At 41.8% G+C, this 12,657-nt stretch overlaps 1 protein-coding gene and 1 pseudogene across 3 annotated transcripts in view; one reads left to right on the top strand and one right to left on the bottom strand.

The window, feature by feature from the left end:
• The window catches only part of DLGAP1 (DLG associated protein 1), a 362,099-nt gene that overhangs the window by 279,876 nt on the left and 69,566 nt on the right, over positions 1-12,657 (top strand). The window lies entirely within an intron of this gene.
• On the bottom strand, positions 10,185-12,096 carry LOC150002838 (uncharacterized; annotated as a pseudogene). The gene is made up of 3 exons (XR_016512740.1): positions 11,645-12,096; positions 11,397-11,569; positions 10,185-10,246 (listed from the first exon to the last, which is right to left on the bottom strand). The product of XR_016512740.1 is annotated as an uncharacterized LOC150002838 (transcript).

Below are 12,657 nucleotides of genomic sequence, written 5' to 3'. Positions count from 1 at the left end.
CAGAGTCACAACTCAATACCAGCCAAAGGCCAAGTCAATTTATGCTGCTCCAGGAAGGACTGTGGTTTAGAACAATTACTCAGCTGGTTCCCCAAAAAGTAACAGCTATCACTACTGCTGCCTTTGCTGCTCTGCTGCGACATCTGCACAGCCATTTACGAGGGGCTTGCACATGTGCTACCTCTTTACTGTTCAGAGGCAGCCCTGAGCACATCTGGGAAGCAGGTACAATTTCTCCAGTCTTTCTTGCCACGGGCAGTCGGAGATTTGCTGCCACTCTGCCCTTCCCTACTTACTCAATCCCAAATTTCCTAGGTCTCTTTCATTTCTTTAAATCAGAGATTTTCAATCTTTTACTACAATTCCGCAGCACACCAAAAGAATTTTTTTTACAGCTCTGACAAAGGAAAAAAAAAAGGTATGATATTGATTCACTCACACCAGAGTGCCATTGTTGGGCTGGCTGTTGTCATCAGTTTTAATTTGACAATATAAGGGAAATGAGGTCAGTGCCCTGACTGAATAGGCAGATATTACATGTTTTAAAAATTCTTGCGGCACACCAGTTAAAAATTGCTGTCTTGTGTGACAGAATTTGCTGTAAGGAATCATTTAATCCAACAAGTACATAGAGTAATGAACAAAAATCTACCTGACCACTGATTTTCTCTGTCTTAGTCCAAGAGCGCTAAATAGGACCAGAACAAGCAAATTTTGATGAGTTCTGTAATAAAGATATGTAGGAGGTGCTAATGGAACCCAAATTAAGTGAATCTTGATGAATGAACAGGAGTTTTCCAAGCAAGGAAGGAAACTTATTATATATGAAAACATAATTTAAGTGCCTAGCCAAACAAATAAACAAAATTTTGAAAATAAAATCAAAGTGACTTAGCTGGTAAAGGCATTTATTTTTTCAAAAAATAGCAAGTCTAAAGAAAGGGCAGCCAATGACTGTATCGAACCTAGTTCTTGCTGTCTTTTTCACCTGTGGACATCATTGTGGGTTTGTCTTCTTTGGCAGAACGCTCCCTGTGGCAGCCACACAGTTCAGAGTATCTCTTGCTGATTACAACATCCAGAGGACAAAAGGGATGTCCCTGACTCATGCTACTGTAAATAGGGAGGTAAACCTTTCCCAAAGCATTCCCACCAGACTTCCCTTCTCCTTTGTCCTATAGACCAATGAAGATACAGCCTCCAAATCTAGAGAGGTGCTCACCTCCCCCTAAAAGTCATGGCTGCATAGAAAAGTCAACATCATCGGGGTCCTCCTGTTGGCAAGAAGGGTGATTATCAGAAAGCAAACAACAATGTGTGCCACAGGCATAAAGGCATTTAAAAGATGGCATTCTGGAAATGATAAGGTGTGAAAATTCAGGAGAGGCAAACAAGATATGCTGCATCCAGGTGGTCAAGGAGCTCCATGCTTGTGTTTGGCTGTGTCTTATGGACCAGTGTTCTGAAGTGTTGAAAGAGTGTGAACTATCAAGTAATGTGAAGCATTCTTCATTATTTTTTTAATATGGCAGTCATATGAAATTTCCTTCAAGAATAAATGTTTATCCAGCAAAGCAGAACTAAAGATCATAAGTGATCATTTGCTGCTCTTGTTATGTTTATGCAAATGAACAGGATAAATTAAAAATGGACTTAATGTAGTCCCTTTAAAGACAAGGAGGGTAATCTTAGGGAGAAAAACCATTATTCAAGGAAAATCACAATGATCAGTAGCAGACTATAAAACAGGGCAACTAATCGTCTTAAAAGTTTCTTCTCATTTAAAATATGGTTTCACTTGAAAATTAAACCATGTCTCCGATATCAGGAAAAAAAAAAGAATAAATGGTTAAATAAAGAAAAATACACAGCAACATATAAGATAAAAATAAAATTAATTTTGTGTCATAGTAATGAAAACATAGTGTAAATAATTTTTATTCTAATGTTTGTGCTTTTTTATTATTACAGTGGTAATGCATGTTCATTTTTCTACTTGGAAAAATCAGAGAACCCAAAGAGTAAAATAAAAATCATCTCTAAGCCCATCACTGGACCCTATTTGATGTCAAAGTTGGGTCCTCATGTGCACAGTAGTGTTATGGGGAGTTACAGTAGTGACTTTCTATTTTTTCTTTGTAAGAATGCACTTCAAAGTCAGCTTCTTCTTACCATAATTTTCTGTTAAATTTAGTGTCAAATAAAGGCAGACTACTGCTGGTTTTTTTAGAAGGAAAAAAAGCAAATACACTGGCTTAAGTTACAGAGTACAACATATCACATTAGGAAAAATAAAAGTAATATCACTGTTTTAGGGTTTTTCCCCCAAAGGAGTGTCTTTCTGTCAACTTTCTACTTTATAGACCAAGTTATGCATACCCAGGCTCTATAGCATAAGTAAATAAGGAAAGTAGGCAAAAACAGGGACTTCTTCAGAAGCTTCTGGCAGGAGTGGGGCATGGGAGAGAGGTTACAAGAACCAAAGCCAAATCTCTTCTTGGAAAGATGCAGCATTAGCCTTGAGGGCGGTTACAGGTATGGGCCCCAGAGCCTCAATCCTAAGAAAGGTATTTGGATGTTTTCGTTGGCACCTTCAGGAAGGTTGTAGCTGTCCACTGTGCCTCCCCACTACAAGGTGTCAGGATGTGGAAAATTCTTTAACTTCTCACTTCCAATTTTAAAAAAAGGAATTCTGAACATCTCACCATTTAATAACAAAGAATAGTAAGACTGTTTTAAAAAGTGTTAAGACCTGCCTGGGCAGAAATCCATTATGGATTTTGGTTTTTTTAAGTCCCCTTTTCTCTAATTTTATGAATCTCTTTTTCACAAACTTAGTGGCACTGTCAGTTTCTGGGTGATGTTATGTTTTTTTTGTTTGCTGCTTGTTAAAACTCTGTAGGAAGGCTAACAATACCCCGTCACTGAAAAGTTGTTTCTCCTTGGGGGAGAAAAATCACTTTGCCTTTCTGGTCCTTAAAAAGAGAAAGTTAAAGGCAGAGATTCGGAGTGGCAGACTGGAAGAGTTTAGAAATCGCTGAGTTTTGTCCCTCCTTTTACATGTGAAGGATCTGAGATTCAGAGAGAGTGAGTGACCAGCCAGAAGTTCAACAGCTTTCTCCAAATTTTATTATTTTGATTTCTAAGAGTTCAGTTAATTTTTAAATTAATTAGGTTGTTTTTGATAAACCAAGTTTACGGGAGATACTTAAGTGTAAAAGAATAAAAACAAAAGCTTTGAAAAATAGACATAAGATACTTTATAATAATTATTCAAATTTATATGTAGAAAGGAAATGGGAACTGTGTAAAATGTGAAAAATTCAATGCATAATAATTACCCAATAAATAGTTACTGAACACTCACTTGGAGCTTAAAGTCTAGGACAGAGTTGAGAAGATAATTATAATGTAATAAGTGCCTTGTCAAACAAAAAGTGCAGTGTTCTAATGAGACCTAGTAAAGCATTTAGAAGGACATTCCAGAAGTCTGCGTAGAAGAGGTGTCCCCTAAGCTGATACCTAAAGGAGAAAGAGGAGGGAAGAATTTATTCCATTTGCAAAGGCCAGGGAACTTGATGGTTTTAATAATTAAAAGTAAACTGATCAGGAGGATGTTGAGTTCTCAGATATGAACTTGAACAGGAAGCAAGTTATTCAGAATCTCCAAAGCCCTACATTTGAGACTTTACCCTCAGGGTAGATCTGTCAGCTGGAGAGTGACAGGGTCTGTTTAGTATCTCCAACTCTTACCTTAAGTGTGAACGCAGGGACAAGACAGACCCAGGGAGACCAATTAGAAAAGTATTTCTCAATATATTTTGACAAAGTACAGAATGTACACACATCTGGACACACACACACAAAGTGAAACACGTTTTATGAAACAATACTTACTTCTGTTTTGTTGAATGCATTTTCTAATGCCATAGTCTAATCTAATTCACTTTTTGGTTGGTGAAACTGCATAACCCATCTCAACTGATTGCATGGCCCATTAGTAAGTCACAACTAGCAGTTTGAGAAACCTTGAGTTAGGAAGTTGCTGTGGTCCTCCAGAAAAAAGGTAATAGGATCTAGGGAAGCAGAAAGGTGGATAGAAGGATTTGGAATGATCCAAAGGGGTTTAAGAGATAGGAGAGAAGAACCCAAAGGAATTAGAGATGATGCCCAGAGTTTTGGCTTGAACTCTGGATAGAGAAAGGGGCCATCTGCTGAGAGTGGGAACATTAACTGAAAGATCTGTTAGGAAGATAAAGATACTAAGCATTTGAGAAATGCCCATTTTTCCCCCCTTTTGTACAAAGGACAACATTGCATACTCCATAAAGTGTTCAAGCTTGCCTAAAACAGGGAACAAAACAGTGGAGATGGGAAGGACGACATAATTAATGGAGAGGCGTGGGTTCCAAAGGCTAAGTCTGAAAATTCTCCTTGGAAAGGACAAACTATAAATCCTGGAGAAATAGACCAGATCAAAGACTCACCTGGGGCTTTGCTGCAGCTGCCATCAGGACTTTTGTGAGGCTGAGAATAGAGTAAGTATAGCTTTCGGCTTTTCGGCATGGTGACATGAGTTAGCTTCTTAACACACAGTGTTGGCCTCAGATTTAGAATCCCAACCACCAGTTCAGGAACATAACAGACATTTCTTATGCAGTTCTTATAAAACGGAAATCTATTGACTTTATTTTTATGCACGCCCTCTGACAGCACTGGGTCATGGGGGAGTTTTTTCCTTCCTCTTTTCATAGCTTCCACAGTCCCAATCCTCCTCCTTCTAAATCTTTTATTTTACAGAACAATGGGGAGTGGTGGCAGCCTGTTGCTGGTTGAAGATTTTAAACAATAGGTGTTTCTGAGCCGGGTTTATTGAAATGGTCTTGTCTGTTCCTGGGGGAGATTGTAAATGAGATGTCAACAGGAGTTCTTTTGTGTAGATGGCATTCAGCCTGAAAGTGAGGAATTTCCTCACTGTGCTAGTATTTAAAGTAGATTTGTTGCTGCTTTTGCTAAACTTTTTATGCAACTGCCTGAACTAACAGCACAGAATGAGTCACTCGGTATGACTGTGACTTCCTTCCCTGCTTAGCAAAGCACTGACTCAGTCATTTACATTTAGAAAGGAGAGCTCCTAAGAAACTTTCTTGGATGTTCATCAGCCTGAGCTCCTTTCCTAGACTGTCATGTGGAACTGAGCTATCAGCAACCCTGGTCCCCCCGGGAGAGGGCAGCCTAGCCAGGCTGTTTTTCACAAACTGAAAAACTTCTGGCTGTTTGCTTACGTTCTTTGTAAAATCCAGAGAGAGAGATGAACACCACTTCCTGCTTTAAGCCTCGTTCCTTTCTCCCTCCCCCTTTTTCGGTAAATGACAGGCAATTTCAGTTTACTCTAATTACCATGGGCTGAGGTGGGATTAATTCCACCCTCAGAAGATAAGGCAACTGTTTTTATTACCCCTCAGCCAGGTGCTGGCGGGTGACAAAACTTGCCCGTATCTGGAGACCTGACAAGGTTATCAGCAACTGCAAACAAGCTGAAACTTTGAGCAGCGGCCGTGGAAATTCTTCCTTTCCCAGTGATCTATTTCCCCGTCCTTTGTTGCTAGTTCATTTTGACTCCTCTAGTTTTTCCGCATTCCTGCACCTTAGTACTTAAGCAATCATATCACAATCATAATTATGAACATTGTAAGCTGCCACCACAACCGAGTCCCAAAATGCAAGCATAGAATTCCAACCTAGGCCACAAACATCCGACACAAAATATTTTAACAATCTTTGACCTGGTAGATAGGTATAGTTTCTTTTTCGAAGAGTTGATATGTAAAAATCTTTCACCTCTGGCAGTAGAAATCCAAAATATTTCTATTTATATCTGCAGTTTATGAACATGTCTTAGTAAACCCATAAGTTTATTCTTTATTTCAATCTCTGTTACATGGATTGTCTCTGTTAGCTCTTGGGTCGGAAATGTGGTATAAATATGTATGTTGTTTTCAAACTGTCTGTGCTAGGTAACACTTTAATGAATGAAGAGTGCCATTGCAGGTAAACTTTTAGGTAAGTGTTCTGAGTTACATCAAATTAGTGCTGTGCTCCACCTGGAGCTAGCATGGGGCCACCCTCCTGTCACTACAGATTATGGTGGGCCAAGGAAAGAGTGTTGGTTTTATGGATTGTTCTGTGACTCAGACTATAGCTTGAGAATGAGGAAGATATTAAGTGTTTATAAGAACACATCAAACTACCTCTTTCTCTGATTGGTATAGAGATTGGTCCGTGTTGAGGTAAGAGTGTTACAGAGTTGGTGGGGGTCCCCAAAGTCCCCACAGCCACTGGTTTGGGGGATGAGGGAAGAAGCTAATACAGCTTTTAAGGTACTTTGCATATCTATGGCAGGCTGGTAGCTAGATAATAGCTATATTTCTGCCCAAGTAAAGGGCCAGTAAAAGGACAGATGACACAGTTTGAGATACTTTGCGTATCTATGACAAGGAGATAGCAGAGCCTTTCCTGAAGAGAAGCAGTGCTACCAAGGACAAGGAGGGATGATACAGCTTAAGATGCTTTTCATAACAATAATATAGTGCTCCAGGTCAGCATTTTAAATTAGGGTGGCTAGCCAGGAGGAAAAGATGAAAGCAATGCTGTTTGAAAGGATGAAGAAGGGCCCTCCCTGCCTGCCATGAGAAGAAGCACGATGGAAGGAGCATGATGGAGCAGCAGGCTGTAGCAGCCATGTGAGAAGGAGCAGCCATGCAGTTTGTAGTCAGGATCCGGCCATGCGGCCTGGGCTAGTAAGAAAGTGGGCAAGCTGCTGCTTTGATCATGCCCACTCCAGATGACTCAGAAGCCACCAAAAAGTCCACCTTGCAGACCCAGCCTCTATCTGGACTCTTGGAACTCAAGACATACAGAGAGGACACTCTCTACAGGACTTGTGCCTTTCCCAGACTTCACCATGATCCAGTACAACATGGCACATGCTTTCCCAAACTATAATATGGAGACTGAAGACAATGTACTCCAGATCCTGAAGGACAGAGCTGACAGATAAGAGATGGGGAACTGTTGGTTTTGGTTTTGGTTTATAGCCTTTTGGGGAGCAAAGGGAATTGCTGGGTCTCATGGGAAAACAGGGCTCTGAGCAGGAGTGCTCCCAGCCCCCTCAAGGTTGGAATATTGTAAAAAAAAGACGTGTTTTTCTCAACACTAATGGTTGGGTCATACACCAAGATGCCATATGAATGAGCCCCGCTTTGCTCAGTAACAAGAGGTCAGTTAAAAACCTCTATTAGTACCCTGATGATCATTATAACAAAAACCATAATGGATAGTGATAAACCAATAAACACCCCAAATTCCAACGTGGTCAAGGAAAAAGAAACAACATCAAAAGGAATACCAGATCTGATCTTGGATTCCTCTTCTCCTTAATGATACAGAAAACTTGCCCACCTAGGATGCCAAGTCCAGCACCACCCGTCACCCTCCATGTGGGTGATTGGAACAGAACTCCAACCAGGACCTGAGCTGCCACTGAAGGAAGCTGTGAAAGGGAGCATTTACTGCTCCAAGGCATCTAAAGGACTAGGTGGACGTTATTCTTTCATCTGCAGTTCTGAAAGCCATTGCCCAAAACCTGACCTTGAAACTACTTGCAGTTCACTGTTCTGCTTCCTGCAGACAGACAGCTTAGAGTACATGATTAAGGGGTACTCCTCCAAACCCTGGGACTATCATGTGTATTAGCTTTCCACACTCAATAAAGTCCTGAATTCCAAGCACATTTGACCAACAGATATTCGATAAGGACTTTGGGATGTAGACATTATTCTCACAAGGGTTCAAAGGTGAACTTAAAGACAAAAGTATATATAAGGCAGCTCTTTCAAAGATCAGTAAAGAAGCTTAGGTGAGAAGAACCCAGGTTCCAGCCAGACTTCACCTTGGAGAACATGGACAGCCCTCACTATCCAGCCTCCTTGTCAGTTGGGAGAATTGGGATTGTAGATACAACACCTGGTTTATTAAATTCAGTGAATAAAGATGATGGTAGGAGATAGGCAGAGTGGCCACACCAGTTTCCTGAAGTTTTTTTACTTAATTTTGGCAAATGGTAAAAACCCAACTGTAAAGTGTAATTTTAAGTGCAGCCTTTAAGTAGCCCTTTACACTAACTGCAAAGGCTAGTGCAAGGACTGAGCTCATGCTTGCTGTGTGATGCAGACAGAGCTCTGTGGGACACCTGGACTGGCTCTTCTCTGGATGTGGGTCCTCATCAGTTGGTGACACGTTTGGGTAATGAGGTGTCATTTTAAAGTGCTGATTCTGTAACTTGAGAGTTAGTAAGGGGCTGGGGTCCTTTCTGGGCCAAGCAGGCTGACAAAAACAGTATTCCACAGGTTAACCCAGATAGTTTTTCCTGTTTTGACTTTGAAAAGGTAGCTTTCAGGGAGGAAGGAGGATGAATAATTAACTGCCTAACTCCACAGACCAGGGCCTCCTGTGGCCTCCCACATGCCCTGTTCTCCAGACTCAGGTAATTATTCCTCATCATGCTGAAACCAACAGGAAGGAATGGTGGATGCATTTTCTTTCTTCTTTACTTCCCCACACATCCTGTTTTCCCAGATTTGGGGATTTGAGTTTGCCTTGTGCAAAATCTTCTGCTCCAGGTTGAGCCCACCCTCCCAGCCCTCTGTCCATAGCCAGCGGCACTGGGCTGCTTTGATAGGTCTGCCTTCCTTCCAAAGCCCAGAGAGCCTGCCAGTGAGCAGAGGTTATTGATAAAGCCAGCCTGAAGTTTTAGTTTGGACTTAGCCTGACTGGACTCTCATTAGACAGGACCTACCCTGGTTTGTACACAGGTCACTCACTCTACACATCTCTCACCTTCTTGAGGGAGACCGGCTGGCAATATATGCCCAATACCTTGTTCCCCTCTGGAACCAACCAGCTACTCCACACAGCCTCAGGGCACTTGAGTTCTATTTTGTTTACCAGACACACAGCTACATGGCAGGAAAGTCCTATTCAGTTGTGTAATTCCATTACAGATTTTTCCTTGCATTCTAGGCACCAGGTCTCATTGTGCACGTAGTGCAAATCCTCATGAAATGGGAGCAGGAGGCAAAGAAAGTTCCCTGTCTCTCAGATATTCATCTTGTGCAAGCAGACAGAGCACAGAATAATATGTCAACGAATAATAAGAAGTGAAAGGAACTGAGAAGAAAGGCAGCTGCACAGGATAGGGCAGTTTAGCATCAGGGTCCCTCATACAACCATTGCTCAGTGCCCATGGGTAAAGCCAAATGGAGAAGATGGAGGAAATTAGGTGGATAACCCATAGGATCAACTGTTTTCCAACCAATATTAGGTTGGTCTCTCACATACTAGCTCCATGTCAGAAGTTGGCCAGTCACAACTGCATTTGGCCAATGCCAAACCAGAAGTGGGCATTGGTAACAGGAGATTATATTGCAACATCCAAGATCACTGAGAAGAGCGTTGGTGAGTATTCATTTTACTTGAGCCCTGGTGATCACCATGTTAGTCTCTTTCTTTTTGCCAAGAAGTCTCTTCTCATTCCTGTTCATTTTTGTATGTAACAAGTGTTTATCTTACACAGTACTACTCTATGCCACACATGTTCTAAGTACTGTGGTCACATTGTGAATAAAAGACAACAATGACTGACCTGTGATTCTTACATCCTCAACTAATTCCTTTCTCTCAATGTAGTCAGGAAAAAAAATTCACATAAGAGAATATAGGAAAGTATTTCTGAGAAGTGACATCTGAGAAGAAATGAAAGCTTGTTGATGAGAAGCTTAAAAGAAAAATTTTCTTCCCTGCTCTGGCACTATCCCTACCCCAGGACTCCTAGGCATGCTGTCTTTCAACAAAACTCAGTCTGCCCTAACCTGAGGAGTTGGTACACCAGCTGCCCAAACAGGAAACCTTATATAATTCAGTAACCCTGACCTTGGGCCCAGAATCTGCCCCTCCTGTAAACAGCCTATTCAACCCAGGAAGGCCTGCAGACCTCACTGGAACAAATTTTAAAAGACACACCATGTTACAAACATTGAAGGAAAAAAACCCTAAATCCTAGAGGAAGTGATATATCTGATTCAGTGGTTGAAATCACTTCATAAAGTAATGGAACAAATAGAAATTTAATCCCAACAGATGAAACTGCCAGGGCAGTCACTTGTGTACATGGATGACTCAATAGCACCTGTTGGAAAGGCCGGGAAAATGAGCCATGAAATCCTGATCACATTCCCTACTGGAAGCAACAGCCCTGCCTTGCAAAACAGTAAGCCTGATGTTCTCAGCATCCTGACTTCAATATATGTGCCTAGTTCCAAGAGGCTGTGACTCACCTTAGCTACTGGGCAAATGATTCTTACTCAGAGCCCTAGGTTTTTAATCTTTAGTACTAAGTGGTCTAGGCAAATTTTAGCCAAATGTCTGTCTACTTTTAAGATGTTTCTTGGACATGATTGATTTCAGGCAACAACTGGTTTTACATATGGCAACCCTCCATTTCTAATACTATTTAACTTGTTGCCAAGTTTCATTAAAAGTCCACATTACACGTTTCAGACCTCAGCCCCTGGACGTGGGCCTTCTAAAATGACTTTCTTGCAAACATCATTTAACTTCCTTTAATTTAGTTAATTAATGGAACTTTTTGAAGAGAACAATTCCTTTGATCTGAGCCTCTTTCTTGGTTTCCAGTTAACATTTCCAGAGAGGGAGAAAGAACGGCTGCCGTTGCAACTGGCCGGTACGACCAACAGCTCACACTGTAGTCAAGCATCCAGATCAGAGCCAGAGCCTTTCAGTGCCTGAGAAGAAGAAGACCACTTAAAAATACTGCCGTTGGCATTTTTGTGGGTGTTTGCCTCACACAGAGATAAAAGCGCTAAGGTGGGGTGGCTGCAAGGCATGCTCTCTGGGAGTCTGGGCCTACAGTCTGGAAATCTTAAGTAATCCTTGCAAACAGGCAACCGGGGAAACTAGGCATGTGAATTAAAAATGAAAGGTTTTCTGCATTAGACATATAAATTCAGATAAAAATGGAAAATGCAAGTCTCACCCAGCAGGAATCCTTACTGCCATCCGCCAAACCAAATGGCTACAAGCAGTCCTTGCTTTTCAGCTTGCCATCTTAACAAAAAAATGTTACACTGGCTGCTGCTTAAAAAAAAAAAAAATCTGCAGTCTCAAACCTGAGATCTTACCCTGAAGCTAGAGTAAATTTTTTGTTAAGGCGATAAACTAAAAAGCAAGACATTCTGAGTCTTGATTTCCACTCTTCATGTTTTTTTGGAAGCTAAGTCCAGCAAAGATGTCCACCCCTTTCCACAAGCGTGACTTACCTTGGAGCTGAGAAGTGGAATTCAAGGTAACATCGATGATGTTCCAAAGTTGGCCACCAGGGGACACTGGAGAGTAGGGTTGCCAGCCCGAAAGTACAAGTACTTTGTTTTCTTAGACTTTTAGTTGGGAGGGAGGGCCTTGGATGTGGGGGTGGTGCGGGAGATACAGCTGACTTAAAAAAAACAGAAAAACAAAACTGTTCTCTGAAATTACGCCACTTGTCATCTTATAAAGCAAAGGTTGCCACGTTACCTGTTGCCAGGTTCCTGAGAGTGCTTGGGGAAAATGTGGGCGAGAAAGGTACAGCACAAAGTCCTTCTGCTTGGTGGCTTTCAAGCTCTGTTGACAGGCTGTCGCTGACATTTGGAGAGCAGCTGCCGAGGATTGCCTGAGCATTGTTTGATTGTAGTCCTAACAGAGGAGTGGCTGCGTCTTACATCATTTCCAGGCATGAAGTGCCTGGGGCTTTTTTTCTTCTTCTTTTTTAATGACTAACTTTCTGATCCCTCCCTCTCTGAATTTAGGTACAGTACAAGCACTGTGAGCTACAGGCTCACCTCAGGAAGCCCAAGTTTTGTAGCAACTTGTTAAAACAACTTGAGTGCTTCTTTTTTAAAAAAATTGTGACTCTGAAACAAACCTTTCCATTCTTCCTTCTGAGAACAATGTTGTGTTTGATTAGCCTCAGAGCACTGCTCCCTGAAAGGTCTGTTCTCCCCACAAGAACGGCTGCTATCAGTTGAATAAATCTCTCAGCCAGACATGCCGAGGCTTGGAGCATTTGTCTGGCATTAGGAAGTGTCTGGAATACTAGTAACTACCAACTGGCAAATCTTATGACTACAAGAGTTATTACACCACCCCTCCCTCTCTGTCCACATTCCCTCTCCTCCCCCTACACACTCACAAAAGCATGCTTTTTTCTACTTCAATCCAGCAAAAGGTTAACTAGTCTTTGTGGTTTCCCTAGAGGATGACCTTAGTGGAAATCATTCTCATAGCTACGTCTCTTCAGCCAAAACTAACCGGGAGAGAAGGCTTGGGGAAGCTCTGTGCCTGTCCCAGCAGCCTGCACCTCCCCAACCCCACAGCCCTCTGCCTTCTCCCATGACGCAGGCAGGGCAGGGACCACTGGCCACCACGCTTTGGGTGGCCTGTAAATGTTATGCTGTAAATATTTTGAAACGCGGATGATTTTTCTATGTGTATTTTGTTTTGTGGAGTTTCCCCCTTTTTGCAGTATTTTTAAAGTTGTGGCTG

Source organism: Furipterus horrens, unplaced genomic scaffold, assembly GCF_987537825.1.
Source record: "Furipterus horrens unplaced genomic scaffold, mFurHor1.1.pri manual_scaffold_8, whole genome shotgun sequence".
NCBI lineage: Eukaryota > Metazoa > Chordata > Mammalia > Chiroptera > Furipteridae > Furipterus > Furipterus horrens.
This window is presented reverse-complemented; position numbering and strand designations above follow the sequence as displayed.